The following is a 27723-nucleotide window of genomic DNA, read 5'->3' on the forward strand; positions in this document are numbered from 1 at the left end:
TGAAAAACAGCAAATGATGTCAGAACGTGTTGGAAATTGATGACGTCGCTTTGAATGATGCATACTGAACGCAAAAATAGGCTGGAGTTCAAATAAGTTTAAAAAACATTGAAGTGCCCGTGTAACAGATGAGTTCTCGTCCGAAACCCTGATACTCCGAAAGAGATTGTCCAGTTTGTACACGAGGTGCGTCCAGTTTTCGCCGTGACCCTCTCTACTCTTTTGCACATGCTATGCGGGCGAAATGATGATACCATGCCAAGTTCCAACATTTTCAGAGTTCATTTTGTAGTGATTTTCAATTTCACCGTCATTTAGCTCCCTAAACAAATCGGTAAATGACTGAAAAACAGCAAATGATGTCAGAACGTGTTGGAAATTGATGACGTCGCTTTGAATGATGCCTACTGAACCCAAAAATAGGCTGGAGTTCAAAGAAGTTTAAAAAACATTGAAGTGCCGGTGTAACAGATGAGTTCTCGTCCGAAACCCTGATACTCCGAAAGAGATTGTCCAGTTAGTACACGAGGTGCGTCCAGTTTTCGCCGTGACCCTCTCTACTCTTTTGCACATGCTATGCGGGCGAAATGATGATACCATGCCAAGTTCCAACATTTTCAGAGTTCATTTTGTAGTGATTTTCAATTTCACCGTCATTTAGCTCCCTAAACAAATCGGTAAATGACTGAAAAACAGCAAATTATGTCAGAACATGTTGGAAATTGATGACGTTGCTCTGAATGATGCATACAGAACGCAAAAATAGGCTGGAGTTCAAATAAGTTTAAAAACATTGAAGTGCCCGTGTAACAGATGAGTTCTCGTCCGAATCCCTGATACTCCGAAAGAGATTGTCCAGTTTGTACACGAGGTGCGTCCAGTTTTCGCCGTGACCCTCTCTACTCTTTTGCACATGCTATGCGGGCTAAATGATGATACCATGCCAAGTTCCATCATTTTCAGAGTTCATTTTGTAGTGATTTTCAATTTCACCGTCATTTAGCTCCCTAAACAAATCGGTAAATGACTGAAAAACAGCAAATGATGTCAGAACGTGTTGGAAATTGATGACGTCGCTTTGAATGATGCATACTGAACGCAAAAATAGCCTGGAGTTCAAATAAGTTTAAAAAACATTGAAGTGCCCGTGTAACAGATGAGTTCTCGTCCGAAACCCTGATACTCCGAAAGAGATTGTCCAGTTTGTACACGAGGTGCGTCCAGTTTTCGCCGTGACCCTCTCTACTCTTTTGCACATGCTATGCGGGCGAAATGATGATACCATGCCAAGTTCCAACATTTTCAGAGTTCATTTTGTAGTGATTTTCAATTTCACCGTCATTTAGCTCCCTAAACAAATCGGTAAATGACTGAAAAACAGCAAATGATGTCAGAACGTGTTGGAAATTGATGACGTCGCTTTGAATGATGCATACTGAACCCAAAAATAGGCTGGAGTTCAAAGAAGTTTAAAAAACATTGAAGTGCCGGTGTAACAGATGAGTTCTCGTCCGAAACCCTTATACTCCGAAAGAGATTGTCCAGTTTGTACACGAGGTGCGTCCAGTTTTCGCCGTGACCCTCTCTACTCTTTTGCACATGCTATGCGGGCGAAATGATGATACCACGCCAAGTTCCAAAATTTTCAGAGTTCATTTTGTAGTGATTTTCAATTTCACCATCATTTAGCTCCCTAAACAAATCGGTAAATGACTGAAAAACAGCAAATGATGTCAGAACGTGTTGGAAATTGATGACGTCGCTTTGAATGATGCATACTGAACGCAAAAAGAGGCTGGAGTTCAAATAAGTTTAAAAAACATTAAAGTGCCCGTGTAACAGATGAGTTCCCGTCCGAATCCCTGATACTCCGAAAGAGATTGTCCAGTTTGTACACGAGGTGCGTCCAGTTTTCGCCGTGACCCTCCCTACTCTTTTGCACATGCTATGCGGGCGAAATGATGATACCATGCCAAGTTCCATCATTTTCAGAGTTCATTTTGTAGTGATTTTCAATTTCACCGTCATTTAGCTCCCTAAACAAATCGGTAAATGACTGAAAAACAGCAAATGATGTCAGAACGTGTTGGAAATTGTTGACGTCGCTTTGAATGATGCATACTGAACGCAAAAATAGGCTGGAGTTCAAATAAGTTTAAAAAACATTGAAGTGCCCGTGTAATAGATGAGTTCTCGTCCGAAACCCTGATACTCCGAAAGAGATTGTCCAGTTTGTACACGAGGTGCGTCCAGTTTTCGCCGTGACCCTCTCTACTCTTTTGCACATGCTATGCGGGCGAAATGATGATACCATGCCAAGTTCCAACATTTTCAGAGTTCATTTTGTAGTGATTTTCAATTTCACCGTCATTTAGCTCCCTAAACAAATCGGTAAATGACTGAAAAACAGCAAATGATGTCAGAACGTGTTGGAAATTGATGACGTCGCTTTGAATGATGCATACTGAACCCAAAAATAGGCTGGAGTTCAAAGAAGTTTAAAAAACATTGAAGTGCCGGTGTAACAGATGAGTTCTCGTCCGAAACCCTGATACTCCGAAAGAGATTGTCCAGTTTGTACACGAGGTGCGTCCAGTTTTCGCCGTGACCCTCTCTACTCTTTTGCACATGCTATGCGGGCGAAATGATGATACCATGCCAAGTTCCAACATTTTCAGAGTTCATTTTGTAGTGATTTTCAATTTCACCGTCATTTAGCTCCCTAAACAAATCGGTAAATGACTGAAAAACAGCAAATGATGTCAGAACATGTTGGAAATTGATGACGTTGCTCTGAATGATGCATACTAAATGCAAAAATAGGCTGGAGTTCAAATAAGTTTAAAAACATTGAAGTGCCCGTGTAACAGATGAGTTCTCGTCCGAATCCCTGATACTCCGAAAGAGATTGTCCAGTTTGTACACGAGGTGCGTCCAGTTTTCGCCGTGACCCTCTCTACTCTTTTGCACATGCTATGCGGGCGAAATGATGATACCATGCCAAGTTCCATCATTTTCAGAGTTCATTTTGTAGTGATTTTCAATTTCACCGTCATTTAGCTCCCTAAACAAATCGGTAAATGACTGAAAAACAGCAAATGTTGTCAGAACGTGTTGGAAATTGATGACGTCGCTTCGAATGATGCATACTGAACGCAAAAATAGGCTGGAGTTCAAATAAGTTTAAAAAACATTGAAGTGGTCGTGTAGCAGATGAGTTCTCGTCCGAAACCCTGATACTCCGAAAGAGATTGTCCAGTTTGTACACGAGGTGCGTCCAGTTTTCGCCGTGACCCTCCCTACTCTTTTGCACATGCTATGCGGGCGAAATGATGATACCATGCCAAGTTCCATCATTTTCAGAGTTCATTTTGTAGTGATTTTCAATTTCACCGTCATTTAGCTCCCTAAACAAATCGATAAATGACTGAAAAACAGCAAATGATGTCAGAACGTGTTGGAAATTGATGACGTCGCTTCGAATGATGCATACTGAACGCAAAAATAGGCTGGATTTCAAATAAGTTTATAAAACATTGAAGTGCCCGTGTAACAGATGAGTTCTCGTCCGAAACCCTGATACTCCGAAAGAGATTGTCCAGTTTGTACACGAGGTGCGTCCAGTTTTCGCCGTGACCCTCTCTACTCTTTTGCACATGCTATGCGGGCGAAATGATGATACCATGCCAAGTTCCAACATTTTCAGAGTTCATTTTGTAGTGATTTTCAATTTCACCGTCATTTAGCTCCCTAAACAAATCGGTAAATGACTGAAAAACAGCAAATGATGTCAGAACATGTTGGAAATTGATGACGTTGCTCTGAATGATGCATACTAAATGCAAAAATAGGCTGGAGTTCAAATAAGTTTAAAAACATTGAAGTGCCCGTGTAACAGATGAGTTCTCGTCCGAATCCCTGATACTCCGAAAGAGATTGTCCAGTTTGTACACGAGGTGCGTCCAGTTTTCGCCGTGACCCTCTCTACTCTTTTGCACATGCTATGCGGGCGAAATGATGATACCATGCCAAGTTCCATCATTTTCAGAGTTCATTTTGTAGTGATTTTCAATTTCACCGTCATTTAGCTCCCTAAACAAATCGGTAAATGACTGAAAAACAGCAAATGATGTCAGAACGTGTTGGAAATTGATGACGTCGCTTCGAATGATGCATACTGAACGCAAAAATAGGCTGGAGTTCAAATAAGTTTAAAAAACATTGAAGTGGTCGTGTAGCAGATGAGTTCTCGTCCGAAACCCTGATACTCCGAAAGAGATTGTCCAGTTTGTACACGAGGTGCGTCCAGTTTTCGCCGTGACCCTCCCTACTCTTTTGCACATGCTATGCGGGCGAAATGATGATACCATGCCAAGTTCCATCATTTTCAGAGTTCATTTTGTAGTGATTTTCAATTTCACCGTCATTTAGCTCCCTAAACAAATCGATAAATGACTGAAAAACAGCAAATGATGTCAGAACGTGTTGGAAATTGATGACGTCGCTTCGAATGATGCATACTGAACGCAAAAATAGGCTGGATTTCAAATAAGTTTATAAAACATTGAAGTGCCCGTGTAACAGATGAGTTCTCGTCCGAAACCCTGATACTCCGAAAGAGATTGTCCAGTTTGTACACGAGGTGCGTCCAGTTTTCGCCGTGACCCTCTCTACTCTTTTGCACATGCTATGCGGGCGAAATGATGATACCATGCCAAGTTCCAACATTTTCAGAGTTCATTTTGTAGTGATTTTCAATTTCACCGTCATTTAGCTCCCTAAACAAATCGGTAAATGACTGAAAAACAGCAAATGATGTCAGAACGCGTTGGAAATTGTTGACGTCGCTTTGAATGATGCATACTGAACGCAAAAATAGGCTGGAGTTCAAATAAGTTTAAAAAACATTGAAGTGCCCGTGTAACAGATGAGTTCTCGTCCGAAACCCTGATACTCCGAAAGAGATTGTCCATTTTGTACACGAGGTGCGTCCAGTTTTCGCCGTGACCCTCTCTACTCTTTTGCACATGCTATGCGGGCGAAATGATGATACCATGCCAAGTTCCAACATTTTCAGAGTTCATTTTGTAGTGATTTTCAATTTCACCGTCATTTAGCTCCCTAAACAAATCGGTAAATGACTGAAAAACAGCAAATGATGTCAGAACGTGTTGGAAATTGATGATGTCGCTTTGAATGATGCATACTGAACGCAAAAAGAGGCTGGAGTTCAAATATGTTTAAAAAACATTAAAGTGCCCGTGTAACAGATGAGTTCCCGTCCGAATCCCTGATACTCCGAAAGAGATTGTCCAGTTTGTACACGAGGTGCGTCCAGTTTTCGCCGTGACCCTCCCTACTCTTTTGCACATGCTATGCGGGCGAAATGATGATACCATGCCAAGTTCCATCATTTTCAGAGTTCATTTTGTAGTGATTTTCAATTTCACCGTCATTTAGCTCCCTAAACAAATCGGTAAATGACTGAAAAACAGCAAATGATGTCAGAACGTGTTGGAAATTGATGACGTCGCTTTGAATGATGCATACTGAACGCAAAAATAGGCTGGAGTTCAAATAAGTTTAAAAAACATTGAAGTGCCCGTGTAACAGATGAGTTCTCGTCCGAAACCCTGATACTCCGAAAGAGATTGTCCAGTTTGTACACGAGGTGCGTCCAGTTTTCGCCGTGACCCTCTCTACTCTTTTGCACATGCTATGCGGGCGAAATGATGATACCATGCCAAGTTCCAACATTTTCAGAGTTCATTTTGTAGTGATTTTCAATTTCACCGTCATTTAGCTCCCTAAACAAATCGGTAAATGACTGAAAAACAGCAAATGATGTCAGAACGTGTTGGAAATTGATGACGTCGCTTCGAATGATGCATACTGAACCCAAAAATAGGCTGGAGTTCAAAGAAGTTTAAAAAACATTGAAGTGCCGGTGTAACAGATGAGTTCTCGTCCGAAACCCTGATACTCCGAAAGAGATTGTCCAGTTTGTACACGAGGTGCGTCCAGTTTTCGCCGTGACCCTCTCTACTCTTTTGCACATGCTATGCGGGCGAAATGATGATACCATGCCAAGTTCCAACATTTTCAGAGTTCATTTTGTAGTGATTTTCAATTTCACCGTCATTTAGCTCCCTAAACAAATCGGTAAATGACTGAAAAACAGCAAATGATGTCAGAACGCGTTGGAAATTGTTGACGTCGCTTTGAATGATGCATACTGAACGCAAAAATAGGCTGGAGTTCAAATAAGTTTAAAAAACATTGAAGTGCCCGTGTAACAGATGAGTTCTCGTCCGAAACCCTGATACTCCGAAAGAGATTGTCCAGTTTGTACACGAGGTGCGTCCAGTTTTCGCCGTGACCCTCTCTACTCTTTTGCACATGCTATGCGGGCTAAATGATGATACCATGCCAAGTTCCAACATTTTCAGAGTTCATTTTGTAGTGATTTTCAATTTCACCGTCATTTAGCTCCCTAAACAAATCGGTAAATGACTGAAAAACAGCAAATGATGTCAGAACGTGTTGGAAATTGATGACGTCGCTTTGTATGATGCATACTGAACCCAAAAATAGGCTGGAGTTCAAAGAAGTTTAAAAAACATTGAAGTGCCGGTGTAACAGATGAGTTACCGTCCGAAACCCTGATACTCCGAAAGAGATTGTCCAGTTTGTACACGAGGTGCGTCCAGTTTTCGCCGTGACCCTCTCTACTCTTTTGCACATGCTATGCGGGCGAAATGATGATACCACGCCAAGTTCCAACATTTTCAGAGTTCATTTTGTAGTGATTTTCAATTTCACCGTCATTTAGCTCCCTAAACAAATCGGTAAATGACTGAAAAACAGCAAATGATGTCAGAACGTGTTGGAAATTGATGACGTCGCTTTGAATGATGCATACTGAACGCAAAAAGAGGCTGGAGTTCAAATAAGTTTAAAAAACATTAAAGTGCCCGTGTAACAGATGAGTTCCCGTCCGAATCCCTGATACTCCGAAAGAGATTGTCCAGTTTGTACACGAGGTGCGTCCAGTTTTCGCCGTGACCCTCCCTACTCTTTTGCACATGCTATGCGGGCGAAATGATGATACCATGCCAAGTTCCATCATTTTCAGAGTTCATTTTGTAGTGATTTTCAATTTCACCGTCATTTAGCTCCCTAAACAAATCGGTAAATGACTGAAAAACAGCAAATGATGTCAGAACGTGTTGGAAATTGATGACGTCGCTTTGAATGATGCATACTGAACGCAAAAATAGGCTGGAGTTCAAATAAGTTTAAAAAACATTGAAGTGCCCGTGTAACAGATGAGTTCTCGTCCGAAACCCTGATACTCCGAAAGAGATTGTCCAGTTTGTACACGAGGTGCGTCCAGTTTTCGCCGTGACCCTCTCTACTCTTTTGCACATGCTATGCGGGCGAAATGATGATACCATGCCAAGTTCCAACATTTTCAGAGTTCATTTTGTAGTGATTTTCAATTTCACCGTCATTTAGCTCCCTAAACAAATCGGTAAATGACTGAAAAACAGCAAATGATGTCAGAACGTGTTGGAAATTGATGACGTCGCTTCGAATGATGCATACTGAACCCAAAAATAGGCTGGAGTTCAAAGAAGTTTAAAAAACATTGAAGTGCCGGTGTAACAGATGAGTTCTCGTCCGAAACCCTGATACTCCGAAAGAGATTGTCCAGTTTGTACACGAGGTGCGTCCTGTTTTCGCCGTGACCCTCTCTACTCTTTTGCACATGCTATGCGTGCGAAATGATGATACCATGCCAAGTTCCAACATTTTCAGAGTTCATTTTGTAGTGATTTTTAATTTCACCGTCATTTAGCTCCCTAAACAAATCGGTAAATGACTGAAAAACAGCAAATGATGTCAGAACGTGTTGGAAATTGTTGACGTCGCTTTGAATGATGCATACTGAACGCAAAAATAGGCTGGAGTTCAAATAAGTTTAAAAAACATTGAAGTGCCCGTGTAACAGATGAGTTCTCGTCCGAAACCCTGATACTCCGAAAGAGATTGTCCAGTTTGTACACGAGGTGCGTCCAGTTTTCGCCGTGACCCTCTCTACTCTTTTGCACATGCTATGCGGGCGAAATGATGATACCATGCCAAGTTCCAACATTTTCAGAGTTCATTTTGTAGTGATTTTCAATTTCACCGTCATTTAGCTCCCTAAACAAATCGGTAAATGACTGAAAAACAGCAAATGATGTCAGAACGTGTTGGAAATTGATGACGTCGCTTTGAATGATGCATACTGAACCCAAAAATAGGCTGGAGTTCAAAGAAGTTTAAAAAACATTGAAGTGCCGGTGTAACAGATGAGTTCTCGTCCGAAACCCTGATACTCCGAAAGAGATTGTCCAGTTTGTACACGAGGTGCGTCCAGTTTTCGCCGTGACCCTCTCTACTCTTTTGCACATGCTATGCGGGCGAAATGATGATACCACGCCAAGTTCCAACATTTTCAGAGTTCATTTTGTAGTGATTTTCAATTTCACCGTCATTTAGCTCCCTAAACAAATCGGTAAATGACTGAAAAACAGCAAATGATGTCAGAACGTGTTGGAAATTGATGACGTCGCTTTGAATGATGCATACTGAACGCAAAAAGAGGCTGGAGTTCAAATAAGTTTAAAAAACATTAAAGTGCCCGTGTAACAGATGAGTTCCCGTCCGAATCCCTGATACTCCGAAAGAGATTGTCCAGTTTGTACACGAGGTGCGTCCAGTTTTCGCCGTGACCCTCCCTACTCTTTTGCACATGCTATGCGGGCGAAATGATGATACCATGCCAAGTTCCATCATTTTCAGAGTTCATTTTGTAGTGATTTTCAATTTCACCGTCATTTAGCTCCCTAAACAAATCGGTAAATGACTGAAAAACAGCAAATGATGTCAGAACGTGTTGGAAATTGATGACGTCGCTTCGAATGATGCATACTGAACGCAAAAATAGGCTGGAGTTCAAATAAGTTTAAAAAACATTGAAGTGGTCGTGTAACAGATGAGTTCTCGTCCGAAACCCTGATACTCCGAAAGAGATTGTCCAGTTTGTACACGAGGTGCGTCCAGTTTTCGCCGTGACCCTCCCTACTCTTTTGCACATGCTATGCGGGCGAAATGATGATACCATGCCAAGTTCCATCATTTTCAGAGTTCATTTTGTAGTGATTTTCAATTTCACCGTCATTTAGCTCCCTAAACAAATCGATAAATGACTGAAAAACAGCAAATGATGTCAGAACGTGTTGGAAATTGATGACGTCGCTTCGAATGATGCATACTGAACGCAAAAATAGGCTGGATTTCAAATAAGTTTATAAAACATTGAAGTGCCCGTGTAACAGATGAGTTCTCGTCCGAAACCCTGATACTCCGAAAGAGATTGTCCATTTTGTACACGAGGTGCGTCCAGTTTTCGCCGTGACCCTCTCTACTCTTTTGCACATGCTATGTGGGCGAAATGATGATACCATGCCAAGTTCCAACATTTTCAGAGTTCATTTTGTAGTGATTTTCAATTTCACCGTCATTTAGCTCCCTAAACAAATCGGTAAATGACTGAAAAACAGCAAATGATGTCAGAACGTGTTGGAAATTGATGACGTCGCTCTGAATGATGCATACTGAACGCAAAAATAGGCTGGAGTTCAAATAAGTTTAAAAAACATTGAAGTGCCCATGTAACAGATGAGTTCTCGTCCGAATCCCTGATACTCCGAAAGAGATTGTCCAGTTTGTACACGAGGTGCGTCCAGTTTTCACCGTGACCCTCCCTACTCTTTTGCACATGCTATGCGGGCGAAATGATGATACCATGCCAAGTTCCATCATTTTCAGAGTTCATTTTGTAGTGATTTTCAATTTCACCGTCATTTAGCTCCTTAAACAAATCGGTAAATGACTGAAAACAGCAAATGATGTCAGAACGTGTTGGAAATTGATGACGTCGCTTTGAATGATGCATACTGAACGCAAAAATAGGCTGGAGTTAAAAGAAGTTTAAAAAACATTGAAGTGCCGGTGTAACAGATGAGTTCTCGTCCGAAACCCTGATACTCCGAAAGAGATTGTCCAGTTTGTACACGAGGTGCGTCCAGTTTTTGCCGTGACCCTCTCTACTCTTTTGCACATGCTATGCGGGCGAAATGATGATACCACGCCAAGTTCCAACATTTTCAGAGTTCATTTTGTAGTGATTTTCAATTTCACCGTCATTTAGCTCCCTAAACAAATCGGTAAATGACTGAAAAACAGCAAATGATGTCAGAACGTGTTGGAAATTGATGACGTCGCTTTGAATGATGCATACTGAACGCAAAAAGAGGCTGGAGTTCAAATAAGTTTAAAAAACATTAAAGTGCCCGTGTAACAGATGAGTTCCCGTCCGAATCCCTGATACTCCGAAAGAGATTGTCCAGTTTGTACACGAGGTGCGTCCAGTTTTCGCCGTGACCCTCCCTACTCTTTTGCACATGCTATGCGGGCGAAATGATGATACCATGCCAAGTTCCATCATTTTCAGAGTTCATTTTGTAGTGATTTTCAATTTCACCATCATTTAGCTCCCTAAACAAATCGGTAAATGACTGAAAAACAGCAAATGATGTCAGAACGTGTTGGAAATTGATGACGTCGCTTTGAATGATGCATACTGAACGCAAAAATAGGCTGGAGTTCAAATAAGTTTAAAAAACATTGAAGTGCCCGTGTAACAGATGAGTTCTCGTCCGAAACCCTGATACTCCGAAAGAGATTGTCCAGTTTGTACACGAGGTGCGTCCAGTTTTCGCCGTGACCCTCTCTACTCTTTTGCACATGCTATGCGGGCGAAATGATGATACCACGCCAAGTTCCAACATTTTCAGAGTTCATTTTGTAGTGATTTTCAATTTCACCGTCATTTAGCTCCCTAAACAAATCGGTAAATGACTGAAAAACAGCAAATGATGTCAGAACGTGTTGGAAATTGATGACGTCGCTTTGAATGATGCATACTGAACGCAAAAAGAGGCTGGAGTTCAAATAAGTTTAAAAAACATTAAAGTGGCCGTGTAACAGATGAGTTCCCGTCCGAATCCCTGATACTCCGAAAGAGATTGTCCAGTTTGTACACGAGGTGCGTCCAGTTTTCGCCGTGACCCTCCCTACTCTTTTGCACATGCTATGCGGGCGAAATGATGATACCATGCCAAGTTCCATCATTTTCAGAGTTCATTTTGTAGTGATTTTCAATTTCACCGTCATTTAGCTCCCTAAACAAATCGGTAAATGACTGAAAAACAGCAAATCATGTCAGAACGTGTTGGAAATTGATGACGTCGCTTTGAATGATGCATACTGAACGCAAAAATAGGCTGGAGTTCAAATAAGTTTAAAAAACATTGAAGTGCCCGTGTAACAGATGAGTTCTCGTCCGAAACCCTGATACTCCGAAAGAGATTGTCCAGTTTGTACACGAGGTGCGTCCAGTTTTCGCCGTGACCCTCTCTACTCTTTTGCACATGCTATGCGGGCGAAATGATGATACCACGCCAAGTTCCAACATTTTCAGAGTTCATTTTGTAGTGATTTTCAATTTCACCGTCATTTAGCTCCCTAAACAAATCGGTAAATGACTGAAAAACAGCAAATGATGTCAGAACGTGTTGGAAATTGATGACGTCGCTTTGAATGATGCATACTGAACGCAAAAATAGGCTGGAGTTCAAATAAGTTTAAAAAACATTGAAGTGCCCGTGTAACAGATGAGTTCCCGTCCGAATCCCTGATACTCCGAAAGAGATTGTCCAGTTTGTACACGAGGTGCGTCCAGTTTTCGCCGTGACCCTCCCTACTCTTTTGCACATGCTATGCGGGCGAAATGATGATACCATGCCAAGTTCCAACATTTTCAGAGTTCATTTTGTAGTGATTTTCAATTTCACCGTCATTTAGCTCCCTAAACAAATCGGTAAATGACTGAAAAACAGCAAATGATGTCAGAACGTGTTGGAAATTGATGACGTCGCTTTGAATGATGCATACTGAACCCAAAAATAGGCTGGAGTTCAAAGAAGTTTAAAAAACATTGAAGTGCCGGTGTAACAGATGAGTTCTCGTCCGAAACCCTGATACTCCGAAAGAGATTGTCCAGTTTGTACACGAGGTGCGTCCAGTTTTCGCCGTGACCCTCTCTACTCTTTTGCACATGCTATGCGGGCGAAATGATGATACCATGCCAAGTTCCAACATTTTCAGAGTTCATTTTGTAGTGATTTTCAATTTCACCGTCATTTAGCTCCTTAAACAAATCGGTAAATGACTGAAAAACAGCAAATGATGTCAGAACATGTTGGAAATTGATGACGTTGCTCTGAATGATGCATACTGAACGCAAAAATAGGCTGGAGTTCAAATAAGTTTAACAACATTGAAGTGCCCGTGTAACAGATGAGTTCTCGTCCGAATCCCTGATACTCCGAAAGAGATTGTCCAGTTTGTACACGAGGTGCGTCCAGTTTTCGCCGTGACCCTCTCTACTCTTTTGCACATGCTATGCGGGCGAAATGATGATACCACGCCAAGTTCCAACATTTTCAGAGTTCATTTTGTAGTGATTTTCAATTTCACCGTCATTTAGCTCCCTAAACAAATCGGTAAATGACTGAAAAACAGCAAATGATGTCAGAACGTGTTGGAAATTGATGACGTCGCTTTGAATGATGCATACTGAACGCAAAAAGAGGCTGGAGTTCAAATAAGTTTAAAAAACATTAAAGTGCCCGTGTAACAGATGAGTTCGCGTCCGAATCCCTGATACTCCGAAAGAGATTGTCCAGTTTGTACACGAGGTGCGTCCAGTTTTCGCCGTGACCCTCCCTACTCTTTTGCACATGCTATGCGGGCGAAATGATGATACCACGCCAAGTTCCATCATTTTCAGAGTTCATTTTGTAGTGATTTTCAATTTCACCGTCATTTAGCTCCCTAAACAAATCGGTAAATGACTGAAAAGCAGCAAATGATGTCAGAACGTGTTGGAAATTGATGACGTCGCTTTGAATGATGCATACTGAACGCAAAAATAGGCTGGAGTTCAAATAAGTTTAAAAAACATTGAAGTGCCCGTGTAACAGATGAGTTCTCGTCCGAAACCCTGATACTCCGAAAGATATTGTCCAGTTTGTACACGAGGTGCGTCCAGTTTTCGCCGTGACCCTCTCTACTCTTTTGCACATGCTATGCGGGCGAAATGATGATACCATGCCAAGTTCCAACATTTTCAGAGTTCATTTTGTAGTGATTTTCAATTTCACCGTCATTTAGCTCCTTAAACAAATCGGTAAATGACTGAAAAACAGCAAATGATGTCAGAACATGTTGGAAATTGATGACGTTGCTCTGAATGATGCATACTGAACGCAAAAATAGGCTGGAGTTCAAATAAGTTTAACAACATTGAAGTGCCCGTGTAACAGATGAGTTCTCGTCCGAATCCCTGATACTCCGAAAGAGATTGTCCAGTTTGTACACGAGGTGCGTCCAGTTTTCGCCGTGACCCTCTCTACTCTTTTGCACATGCTATGCGGGCGAAATGATGATACCACGCCAAGTTCCAACATTTTCAGAGTTCATTTTGTAGTGATTTTCAATTTCACCGTCATTTAGCTCCCTAAACAAATCGGTAAATGACTGAAAAACAGCAAATGATGTCAGAACGTGTTGGAAATTGATGACGTCGCTTTGAATGATGCATACTGAACGCAAAAAGAGGCTGGAGTTCAAATAAGTTTAAAAAACATTAAAGTGCCCGTGTAACAGATGAGTTCGCGTCCGAATCCCTGATACTCCGAAAGAGATTGTCCAGTTTGTACACGAGGTGCGTCCAGTTTTCGCCGTGACCCTCCCTACTCTTTTGCACATGCTATGCGGGCGAAATGATGATACCACGCCAAGTTCCATCATTTTCAGAGTTCATTTTGTAGTGATTTTCAATTTCACCGTCATTTAGCTCCCTAAACAAATCGGTAAATGACTGAAAAGCAGCAAATGATGTCAGAACGTGTTGGAAATTGATGACGTCGCTTTGAATGATGCATACTGAACGCAAAAATAGGCTGGAGTTCAAATAAGTTTAAAAAACATTGAAGTGCCCGTGTAACAGATGAGTTCTCGTCCGAAACCCTGATACTCCGAAAGATATTGTCCAGTTTGTACACGAGGTGCGTCCAGTTTTCGCCGTGACCCTCTCTACTCTTTTGCACATGCTATGCGGGCGAAATGATGATGCCATGCCAAGTTCCAACATTTTTAGAGTTCATTTTGTAGTGATTTTCAATTTCACCGTCATTTAGCTCTCTAAACAAATCGGTAAATGACTGAAAAACAGCAAATGATGTCAGAACGTGTTGGAAATTGATGACGTCGCTTCGAATGATGCATACTGAACGCAAAAATAGGCTGGAGTTCAAATAAGTTTAAAAAACATTGAAGTGGTCGTGTAACAGATGAGTTCTCGTCCGAATCCCTGATACTCCGAAAGAGATTGTCCAGTTTGTACACGAGGTGCGTCCAGTTTTCGCCGTGACCCTCCCTACTCTTTTGCACATGCTATGCGGGCGAAATGATGATACCATGCCAAGTTCCATCATTTTCAGAGTTCATTTTGTAGTGATTTTCAATTTCACCGTCATTTAGCTCCCTAAACAAATCGATAAATGACTGAAAAACAGCAAATGATGTCAGAACGTGTTGGAAATTGATGACGTCGCTTCGAATGATGCATACTGAACGCAAAAATAGGCTGGATTTCAAATAAGTTTATAAAACATTGAAGTGCCCGTGTAACAGATGAGTTCTCGTCCGAAACCCTGATACTCCGAAAGAGATTGTCCAGTTTGTACACGAGGTGCGTCCAGTTTTCGCCGTGACCCTCCCTACTCTTTTGCACATGCTATGCGGGCGAAATGATGATACCATGCCAAGTTCCATCATTTTCAGAGTTCATTTTGTAGTGATTTTCAATTTCACCGTCATTTAGCTCCCTAAACAAATCGATAAATGACTGAAAAACAGCAAATGATGTCAGAACGTGTTGGAAATTGATGACGTCGCTTCGAATGATGCATACTGAACGCAAAAATAGGCTGGATTTCAAATAAGTTTATAAAACATTGAAGTGCCCGTGTAACAGATGAGTTCTCGTCCGAAACCCTGATACTCCGAAAGAGATTATCCATTTTGTACACGAGGTGCGTCCAGTTTTCGCCGTGACCCTCTCTACTCTTTTGCACATGCTATGCGGGCGAAATGATGATACCATGCCAAGTTCCAACATTTTCAGAGTTCATTTTGTAGTGATTTTCAATTTCACCGTCACTTAGCTCCCTAAACAAATCGGTAAATGACTGAAAAACAGCAAATGATGTCAGAACGTGTTGGAAATTGATGACATCGCTTAGAATGATGCATACTGAACGCAAAAATAGGCTGGAGTTCAAATAAGTGTATAAAACATTGAAGTGCCCGTGTAACAGATGAGTTCTCGTCCGAAACCCTGATACTCCGAAAGAGATTATCCAGTTTGTACACGATGTGCGTCCAGTTTTCGCCGTGACCTTCTCCACTCTTTTGCACATGCTATGCGGGCGAAATGATGATACCATGCCAAGTTCCAACATTTTTAGAGTTCATTTTGTAGTGATTTTCAATTTCACCGTCATTTAGCTCCCTAAACAAATCGGTAAATGACTGAAAAGCAGCAAATGATGTCAGAACGTGTTGGAAATTGATGACGTCGCTTTGAATGATGCATACTGAACGCAAAAATAGGCTGGAGTGCAAAGAAGTTTAAAAATCATTCTAGTGCCGTTGTAACCGATGAGTTCTCGTCCGAAATCCTGATACTCCGTAAGAGATTGTCCAGTTTGTACATGAGGTGCGTCCAGTTTTCACCGTGACCCTCTCTACTCTTTTGCACATGCTATGCGGGCGAAATGATGATACCATGCCAAGTTCCAACATTTTCAGAGTTCATTTTGTAGTGATTTTCAATTTCACCGTCATTTAGCTCCCTAAACAAATCGGTAAATGACTGAAAAACAGCAAATGATGTCAGAACGTGTTGGAAATTGATGACGTCGTTTTGAATGATGCATACTGAACGCAAAAATAGGCTGGAGTTCAAATAAGTTTAAAAAACATTGAAGTTCCCGTGTAACAGATGAGTTCTCGTCCGAAACCCTGATACTCCGAAAGAGATTGTCCAGTTTGTACACGAGGTGCGTCCAGTTTTCGCCGTGACCCTCTCTACTCTTTTGCACATGCTATGCGGGCGAAATGATGATACCATGCATAGTTCCAACATTTTCAGAGTTCATTTTGTAGTGATTTTCAATTTCACCGTCATTTAGCTCCCTAAACAAATCGGTAAATGACTGAAAAACAGCAAATGATGTCAGAACGTGTTGGAAATTGATGACGTCGTTTTGAATGATGCATACTGAACGCAAAAATAGGCTGGAGTTCAAATAAGTTTAAAAAACATTGAAGTTCCCGTGTAACAGATGAGTTCTCGTCCGAAACCCTGATACTCCGAAAGAGATTGTCCAGTTTGTACACGAGGTGCGTCCAGTTTTCGCCGTGACCCTCTCTACTCTTTTGCACATGCTATGCGGGCGAAATGATGATACCATGCCAAGTTCCAACATATTCAGAGTTCATTTTGTAGTGATTTTCAATTTCACCGTCATTTAGCTCCCTAAACAAATCGGTAAATGACTGAAAAACAGCAAATGATGTCAGAACGTGTTGGAAATTGATGACGTCGCTTAGAATGATGCATACTGAACGCAAAAATAGGCTGGAGTTCAAATAAGTGTATAAAACATTGAAGTGCCCGTGTAACAGATGAGTTCTCGTCCGAAACCTTGATACTCCGAAAGAGATTGTCCAGTTTGTACACGAGGTGCGTCCAGTTTTCGCCGTGACCCTCCCTACTCTTTTGCTCATGCTATGCGGGCGAAATGGTGATACCATGCCAAGTTCCATCATTTTCAGAGTTCATTTTGTAGTGATTCTCAATTTCACCGTCATTTAGCTCCCTAAACAAATCGGTAAATGACTGAAAAGCAGCAAATGATGTCAGAACGTGTTGGAAATTGATGACGTCGCTTTGAATGATGCATACTGAACGCAAAAATAGGCTGGAGTGCAAAGAAGTTTAAAAAACATTGAAGTGCCCGTGTAACAGATGAGTTCTCGTCCGAAACCCTGATACTCCGAAAGAGATTGTCCATTTTGTACACGAGGTGCGTCCCGTTTTCGCCGTGACCCTCTCTACTCTTTTGCACATGCTATGCGGGCGAAATGATGATACCATGCCAAGTTCCAACATTTTCAGAGTTCATTTAGTAGTGATTTTCAATTTCACCGTCATTTAGCTCCCTAAACAAATCGGTAAATGACTGAAAAACAGAAAATGATGTCAGAACGTGTTGGAAATTGATGACGTCGCTTAGAATGATGCATACTGAACGCAAAAATAGGCTGGAGTTCAAATAAGTGTATAAAACATTGAGGTGCCCGTGTAACAGATGAGTTCTCGTCCGAAACCCTGATACTCCGAAAGAGATTATCCAGTTTGTACACGAGGTGCGTCCAGTTTTCGCCGTGACCTTCTCTACTCTTTTGCACATGCTATGCGGGCGAAATGATGATACCATGCCAAGTTCCAACATTTTCAGAGTTCATTTTGTAGTGATTTCAATTTCACCGTCATTTAGCTCCCTAAACAAATCGGTAAATGACTGAAAAACAGCAAATGATGTCAGAACGTGTTGGAAATTGATGACGTCGCTTTGAATGATGCATACTGAACGCAAAAATAGGCTGGAGTTCAAAGAAGTTTAAAAAACATTGAAGTGCCGTTGTAACCGATGAGTTCTCGTCTGAAACCCTGATACTCCGAAAGAGATTGTCCAGTTTGTACACGAGGTGCGTCCAGTTTTCACCGTGACCCTCTCTACTCTTTTGCACATGCTATGCGGGCAAAATGATGATACCGTGCCAAGTTCCATCATTTTCAGAGTTCATTTTGTAGTGATTTTCAATTTCACCGTCATTTAGCTCCCTAAACAAATCGGTAAATGACTGAAAAACAGCAAATGATGTCAGAACGTGTTGGAAATTGATGACGTCGTTTTGAATGACGCATACTGAACGCAAAAATAGGCTGGAGTTCAAATAAGTTTAAAAAACATTGAAGTGCCCGTGTAACAGATGAGTTCTCGTCCGAAACCCTGATACTCCGAAAGAGATTGTCCATTTTGTACACGAGGTGCGTCCAGTTTTCGACGTGACCCTCTCTACTCTTTTGCACATGCTATGCGGGCGAAATGATGATACCATGCCAAGTTCCAACATTTTCTGAGTTCATTTTGTAGTGATTCTCAATTTCACCGTCATTTAGCTCCCTAAACAAATCGGTAAATGACTGAAAAACAGCAAAATATGTCAGAACGTGTTGGAAATTGATGACGTCGCTTTGAATGATGCATACTGAACGCAAAAATAGGCTGGAGTTCAAAGAAGTTTAAAAAACATTCAAGTGCCCGTGTAACAGATGAGTTCTCGTCCGAAACCCTGATACTCCGAAAGAGATTGTCCAGTTTGTACACGAGGTGCGTCCAGTGTTCGCCGTGACCCTCTCTACTCTTTTGCACATGCTATGCGGGCGAAATGATGATACCATGCCAAGTTCCAACATTTTCAGAGTTAATTTTGTAGTGATTTTCAATTTCACCGTCATTCAGGTCTCTAAACAAATCGGTAAATGACTGTAAAACAGCAAATGATGTCAGAACGTGTTGAAATTGATGACGTTGCTTTGAATTATGCATACTGAACGTAAAAATAGGTTGGAGTTCAAATAAGTTTAAAAAACATTGAAGTGCCCGTGTAACAGATGAGTTCTCGTCCGAAACCCTGATACTCCGAAAGAGATTGTCCAGTTTGTACACGAGGTGCGTCCAGTTTTCGCCGTGACCCTCTCTTCTCTTTTTCACATGCTATGCGGGCGAAATGATGATACCATGCCAAGTTCCAACATTTTCAGAGTTGATTTTGTAGTGATTTTCAATTTCACCGTCATTTAGCTCCCTAAACAAATCGGTAAATGACTGAAAAACAGTAAATGATGTCAGAACGTGTTGGAAATTGATGACGTCGCTTCGAATGATGCATACTGAATGCAAAAATAGGCTGGAGTTCAAAGAAGTTTAAAAAACATTGAAGTGCCGGTGTAACAGATGAGTTCTCGTCCGAAACCCTGATACTCCGAAAGAGATTGTCCAGTTTGTACACGAGGTGCGTCCAGTTTTCGCCGTGACCCTCTCTACTCTTTTGCACATGCTATGCGGGCGAAATGATGATACCATGCCAAGTTCCAACATTTTCAGAGTTCATTTTGTAGTGATTTTCAATTTCACCGTCATTTAGCTCCCTAAACAAATCGGTAAATGACTGAAAAACAGCAAATGATGTCAGAACGTGTTGGAAATTGATGACGTCGTTTTGAATGATGCATACCGAACGCAAAAATAGGCTGGAGTTCAAATAAGTTTAAAAAACATTGAAGTTCCCGTGTAACAGATGAGTTCTCATCCGAAACCCTGATACTCCGAAAGAGATTGTCCAGTTTGTACACGAGGTGCGTCCAGTTTTCGCCGTGACCCTCTCTACTCTTTTGCACATGCTATGCGGGCGAAATGATGATACCATGCCAAGTTCCAATATATTCAGAGTTCATTTTGTAGTGATTTTCAATTTCACCGTCATTTAGCTCTGTAAACAAATCGGTAAATGACTGTAAAACAACATATGATGTCAGAACGTGTTGAAATTGATGACGTTGCTCTGAATGATGCATACTGAACGCAAAAATAGGCTGGAATTCAAATAAGTTTAAAAAACATTGAAGTGCCCGTGTAACAGATGAGTTCTCGTCCGAATCCCTGATACTCCGAAAGAGATTGTCCAGTTTGTACACGAGGTGCGTCCAGTTTTCGCCGTGACCCTCCCTACTCTTTTGCTCATGCTATGCGGGCGAAATGATGATACCATGCCAAGTTCCATCATTTTCAGAGTTCATTTTGTAGTGATTCTCAATTTCACCGTCATTTAGCTCCCTAAACAAATCGGTAAATGACTGAAAAACAGCAAATGATGTCAGAACGTGTTGGAAATTGATGACGTCGCTTCGAATGATGCATACTGAACGCAAAAATAGCCTGGATTTCAAATAAATTTATAAAACATTGAAGTGCCCGTGTAACAGATGAGTTCTCGTCCGAAACCCTGATACTCCGAAAGAGATTGTCCATTTTGTACACGAGGTGCGTCCAGTTTTCGCCGTGACCCTCTCTACTCTTTTGCACATGCTATGCGGGCGAAATGATGATACCATGCCAAGTTCCAACATTTTCAGAGTTCATTTTGTAGTGATTTTCAATTTCACCGTCATTTAGCTCCCTAAACAAATCGGTAAATGACTGAAAAACAGAAAATGATGTCAGAACGTGTTGGAAATTGATGACGTCGCTTAGAATGATGCATACTGAACGCAAAAATAGGCTGGAGTTCAAATAAGTGTATAAAACATTGAAGTGCCCGTGTAACAGATGAGTTCTCGTCCGAAACCCTGATACTCCGAAAGAGATTATCCAGTTTGTACACGAGGTGCGTCCAGTTTTCGCCGTGACCTTCTCTACTCTTTTGCACATGCTATGCGGGCGAAATGATGATACCATGCCAAGTTCCAACATTTTCAGAGTTCATTTTGTAGTGATTTCAATTTCACCGTCATTTAGCTCCCTAAACAAATCGGTAAATGACTGAAAAACAGCAAATGATGTCAGAACGTGTTGGAAATTGATGACGTCGCTTTGAATGATGCATACTGAACGCAAAAATAGGCTGGAGTTCAAAGAAGTTTAAAAAACATTGAAGTGCCGTTGTAACCGATGAGTTCTCGTCCGAAACCCTGATACTCCGAAAGAGATTGTCCAGTTTGTACACGAGGTGCGTCCAGTTTTCACCGTGACCCTCTCTACTCTTTTGCACATGCTATGCGGGCGAAATGATGATACCATGCCAAGTTCCATCATTTTCATAGTTCATTTTGTAGTGATTTTCAATTTCACCGTCATTTAGCTCCCTAAACAAATCGGTAAATGACTGAAAAACAGCAAATGATGTCAGAACGTGTTGGAAATTGATGACGTCGTTTTGAATGATGCATACTGAACGCAAAAATAGGCTGGAGTTCAAATAAGTTTAAAAAACATTGAAGTGCCCGTGTAACAGATGAGTTCTCGTCCGAAACCCTGATACTCCGAAAGAGATTGTCCATTTTGTACACGAGGTGCGTCCAGTTTTCGACGTGACCCTCCCTACTCTTTTGCACATGCTATGCGGGCGAAATGATGATACCATGCCAAGTTCCAACATTTTCAGAGTTCATTTTGTAGTGATTCTCAATTTCACCGTCATTTAGCTCCCTAAACAAATCGGTAAATGACTGAAAAACAGCAAAATATGTCAGAACGTGTTGGAAATTGATGACGTCGCTTTGAATGATGCATACTGAACGCAAAAATAGGCTGGAGTTCAAAGAAGTTTAAAAAACATTCAAGTGCCCGTGTAACAGATGAGTTCTCGTCCGAAACCCTGATACTCCGAAAGAGATTGTCCAGTTTGTACACGAGGTGCGTCCAGTGTTCGCCGTGACCCTCTCTACTCTTTTGCACATGCTATGCGGGCGAAATGATGATACCATGCCAAGTTCCAACATTTTCAGAGTTCATTTTGTAGTGATTTTCAATTTCACCGTCATTTAGCTCTCTAAACAAATCGATAAATGACTGTAAAACAGCAAATGATGTCAGAACGTGTTGAAATTGATGCCGTTGCTTTGAATGATGCATACTGAACGTAAAAATAGGTTGGAGTTCAAAAAAGTTTAAAAAACATTGAAGTGCCCGTGTAACAGATGAGTTCTCGTCCGAAACCCTGATACTCCGAAAGAGATTGTCCAGTTTGTACACGAGGTGCGTCCAGTTTTCGCCGTCACCCTCTCTTCTCTTTTTCACATGCTATGCGGTCGAAATGATGATACCATGCCAAGTTCCAACATTTTCAGAGTTCATTTTGTAGTGATTTTCAATTTCACCGTCATTTAGCTCCCTAAACAAATCGGTAAATGACTGAAAAACAGTAAATGATGTCAGAACGTGTTGGAAATTGATGACGTCGCTTTGAATGATGCATACTGAACGCAAAAATAGGCTGGAGTTCAAAGAAGTTTAAAAAACATTGAAGTGCCGGTGTAACAGATGAGTTCTCGTCCGAAACCCTGATACTCCGAAAGAGATTGTCCAGTTTGTACACGAGGTGCGTCCAGTTTTCGCCGTGACCCTCTCTACTCTTTTGCACATGCTATGCGGGCGAAATGATGATACCATGCCAAGTTCCAACATTTTCAGAGTTCATTTTGTAGTGATTTTCAATTTCACCGTCATTTAGCTCCCTAAACAAATCGGTAAATGACTGAAAAACAGCAAATGATGTCAGAACGTGTTGGAAATTGATGACGTCGTTTTGAATGATGCATACTGAACGCAAAAATAGGCTGGAGTTCAAATAAGTTTAAAAAACATTGAAGTTCCCGTGTAACAGATGAGTTCTCGTCCGAAACCCTGATACTCCGAAAGATATTGTCCAGTTTGTACACGAGGTGCGTCCAGTTTTCGCCGTGACCCTCTCTACTCTTTTGCACATGCTATGCGGGCGAAATGATGATACCATGCCAAGTTCCAATATATTCAGAGTTCATTTTGTAGTGATTTTCAATTTCACCGTCATTTAGCTCTGTAAACAAATCGGTAAATGACTGTAAAACAGCATATGATGTCAGAACGTGTTGAAATTGATGACGTTGCTCTGAATGATGCATACTGAACGCAAAAATAGGCTGGAATTCAAATAAGTTTAAAAAACATTGAAGTGCCCGTGTAACAGATGAGTTCTCGTCCGAATCCCTGATACTCCGAAAGAGATTGTCCAGTTTGTACACGAGGTGCGTCCTGTTTTCGCCGTGACCCTCCCTACTCTTTTGCACATGCTATGCGGGCGAAATGATGATACCATGCCAAGTTCCATCATTTTCAGAGTTCATTTTGTAGTGATTCTCAATTTCACCGTCATTTAGCTCCCTAAACAAATCGGTAAATGACTGAAAAACAGCAAATGATGTCAGAACGTGTTGGAAATTGATGACGTCGCTTCGAATGATGCATACTGAACGCAAAAATAGGCTGGATTTCAAATAAGTTTATAAAACATTGAAGTGCCCGTGTAACAGATGAGTTCTCGTCCGAAACCCTGATACTCCGAAAGAGATTGTCCAGTTTGTACACGAGGTGCGTCCAGTTTTCGCCGTGACCCTCTCTTCTCTTTTTCACATGCTATGCGGGCGAAATGATGATACCATGCCAAGTTCCAACATTTTCAGAGTTCATTTTGTAGTGATTTTCAATTTCACCGTCATTTAGCTCCCTAAACAAATCGGTAAATGACTGAAAAACAGTAAATGATGTCAGAACGTGTTGGAAATTGATGACGTCGCTTTGAATGATGCATACTGAACGCAAAAATAGGCTGGAGTTCAAAGAAGTTTAAAAAACATTCAAGTGCCGGTGTAACAGATGAGTTCTCGTCCGAAACCCTGATACTCCGAAAGAGATTGTCCAGTTTGTACACGAGGTGCGTCCAGTTTTCGCCGTGACCCTCTCTACTCTTTTGCACATGCTATGCGGGCGAAATGATGATACCATGCCAAGTTCCAACATTTTCAGAGTTCATTTTGTAGTGATTTTCAATTTCACCGTCATTTAGCTCCCTAAACAAATCGGTAAATGACTGAAAAACAGCAAATGATGTCAGAACGTGTTGGAAATTGATGACGTCGTTTTGAATGATGCATACTGAACGCAAAAATAGGCTGGAGTTCAAATAAGTTTAAAAAACATTGAAGTTCCCGTGTAACAGATGAGTTCTCGTCCGAAACCCTGATACTCCGAAAGAGATTGTCCAGTTTGTACACGAGGTGCGTCCAGTTTTCGCCGTGACCCTCTCTACTCTTTTGCACATGCTATGCGGGCGAAATGATGATACCATGCCAAGTTCCAATATATTCAGAGTTCATTTTGTAGTGATTTTCAATTTCACCGTCATTTAGCTCTGTAAACAAATCGGTAAATGACTGTAAAACAGCATATGATGTCAGAACGTGTTGAAATTGATGACGTTGCTCTGAATGATGCATACTGAACGCAAAAATAGGCTGGAATTCAAATAAGTTTAAAAAACATTGAAGTGCCCGTGTAACAGATGAGTTCTCGTCCGAATCCCTGATACTCCGAAAGAGATTGTCCAGTTTGTACACGAGGTGCGTCCAGTTTTCGCCGTGACCCTCCCTACTCTTTTGCACATGCTATGCGGGCGAAATGATGATACCATGCCAAGTTCCATCATTTTCAGAGTTCATTTTGTAGTGATTCTCAATTTCACCGTCATTTAGCTCCCTAAACAAATCGGTAAATGACTGAAAAACAGCAAATGATGTCAGAACGTGTTGGAAATTGATGACGTCGCTTCGAATGATGCATACTGAACGCAAAAATAGGCTGGATTTCAAATAAGTTTATAAAACATTGAAGTGCCCGTGTAACAGATGAGTTCTCGTCCGAAACCCTGATACTCCGAAAGAGATTGTCCATTTTGTACACGAGGTGCGTCCAGTTTTCGCCGTGACCCTCTCTACTCTTTTGCACATGCTATGCGGGCGAAATGATGATACCATGCCAAGTTCCAACATTTTCAGAGTTCATTTTGTAGTGATTTTCAATTTCACCGTCATTTAGCTCCCTAAACAAATCGGTAAATGACTGAAAAACAGCAAATGATGTCAGAACGTGTTGGAAATTGATGACGTCGCTTAGAATGATGCATACTGAACGCAAAAATAGGCTGGAGTTCAAATAAGTGTATAAAACATTGAAGTGCCCGTGTAACAGATGAGTTCTCGTCCGAAACACTGATACTCCGAAAGAGATTATCCAGTTTGTACACGAGGTGCGTCCAGTTTTCGCCGTGACCTTCTCTACTCTTTTGCACATGCTATGCGGGCGAAATGATGATACCATGCCAAGTTCCAACATTTTCAGAGTTCATTTTGTAGTGATTTCAATTTCACCGTCATTTAGCTCCCTAAACAAATCGGTAAATGACTGAAAAACAGCAAATGATGTCAGAACGTGTTGGAAATTGATGACGTCGCTTTGAATGATGCATACTGAACGCAAAAATAGGCTGGAGTTCAAATAAGTTTAAAAAACATTGAAGTGCCCGTGTAACAGATGAGTTCTCGTCTGAAACCCTGATACTCCGAAAGAGATTGTCCAGTTTGTACACGAGGTGCGTCCAGTTTTCGCCGTGACCCTCTCTACTCTTTTGCACATGCTATGCGGGCGAAATGATGATACCATGCCAAGTTCCAACATTTTCAGAGTTCATTTTGTAGTGATTTTCAATTTCACCGTCATTTAGCTCCCTAAACAAATCGGTAAATGACTGAAAAACAGCAAATGATGTCAGAACGTGTTGGAAATTGATGACGTCGTTTTGAATGATGCATACTGAACGCAAAAATAGGCTGGAGTTCAAATAAGTTTAAAAAACATTGAAGTGCCCGTGTAACAGATGAGTTCTCGTCCTAAACCCTGATACTCCGAAAGAGATTGTCCATTTTGTACACGAGGTGCGTCCAGTTTTCGACGTGACCCTCTCTACTCTTTTGCACATGCTATGCGGGCGAAGTGATGATACCATGCCAAGTTCCAACATTTTCAGAGTTCATTTTGTAGTGATTCTCAATTTCACCGTCATTTAGCTCCCTAAACAAATCGGTAAATGACTGAAAAACAGCAAAATATGTCAGAACGTGTTGGAAATTGATGACGTCGCTTTGAATGATGCATACTGAACGCAAAAATAGGCTGGAGTTCAAAGAAGTTTAAAAAACATTCAAGTGCCCGTGTAACAGATGAGTTCTCGTCCGAAACCCTGATACTCCGAAAGAGATTGTCCAGTTTGTACACGAGGTGCGTCCAGTGTTCGCCGTGACCCTCTCTACTCTTTTGCACATGCTATGCGGGCGAAATGATGATACCATGCCAAGTTCCAACATTTTCAGAGTTCATTTTGTAGTGATTTTCAATTTGACCGTCATTTAGCTCTCTAAACAAATCGGTAAATGACTGTAAAACAGCAAATGATGTCAGAACGTGTTGAAATTGATGACGTTGCTTTGAATGATGCATACTGAACGTAAAAATAGGTTGGAGTTCAAATAAGTTTAAAAAACATTGAAGTGCCCGTGTAACAGATGAGTTCTCGTCCGAAACCCTGATACTCCGAAAGAGATTGTCCAGTTTGTACACGAGGTGCGTCCAGTTTTCGCCGTGACCCTCTCTTCTCTTTTTCACATGCTATGCGGGCGAAATGATGATACCATGCCAAGTTCCAACATTTTCAGAGTTCATTTTGTAGTGATTTTCAATTTCACCGTCATTTAGCTCCCTAAACAAATCGGTAAATGACTGAAAAACAGCAAATGATGTCAGAACGTGTTGGAAATTGATGACGTCGCTTTGAATGATGCATACTGAACGCAAAAATAGGCTGGAGTTCTAATAAGTTTAAAAAACATTGAAGTGCCCGTGTAACAGATGAGTTCTCGTCCGAAACCCTGATACTCCGAAAGAGATTGTCCAGTTTGTACACGAGGTGCGTCCAGTTTTCGCCGTGACCCACCCTACTCTTTTGCACATGCTATGCGGGCGAAATGATGATACCATGCCAAGTTCCATCATTTTCAGAGTTCATTTTGTAGTGATTTCAATTTCACCGTCATTTAGCTCCCTAAACAAATCGGTAAATGACTGAAAAACAGCAAATGATGTCAGAACGTGTTGGAAATTGATGACGTCGCTTTGAATGATGCATACTGAACGCAAAAATAGGCTGGAGTTCAAATAAGTTTAAAAAACATTGAAGTGCCCGTGTAACAGATGAGTTCTCGTCTGAAACCCTGATACTCCGAAAGAGATTGTCCAGTTTGTACACGAGGTGCGTCCAGTTTTCGCCGTGACCCTCTCTACTCTTTTGCACATGCTATGCGGGCGAAATGATGATACCATGCCAAGTTCCAACATTTTCAGAGTTCATTTTGTAGTGATTTTCAATTTCACCGTCATTTAGCTCCCTAAACAAATCGGTAAATGACTGAAAAACAGCAAATGATGTCAGAACGTGTTGGAAATTGATGACGTCGTTTTGAATGATGCATACTGAACGCAAAAATAGGCTGGAGTTCAAATAAGTTTAAAAAACATTGAAGTGCCCGTGTAACAGATGAGTTCTCGTCCTAAACCCTGATACTCCGAAAGAGATTGTCCATTTTGTACACGAGGTGCGTCCAGTTTTCGACGTGACCCTCTCTACTCTTTTGCACATGCTATGCGGGCGAAGTGATGATACCATGCCAAGTTCCAACATTTTCAGAGTTCATTTTGTAGTGATTCT

The sequence above is a fragment of the Aegilops tauschii genome, chromosome 3, assembly GCF_002575655.3.
Source record: "Aegilops tauschii subsp. strangulata cultivar AL8/78 chromosome 3, Aet v6.0, whole genome shotgun sequence".
NCBI classification, from domain to species: domain Eukaryota; kingdom Viridiplantae; phylum Streptophyta; class Magnoliopsida; order Poales; family Poaceae; genus Aegilops; species Aegilops tauschii.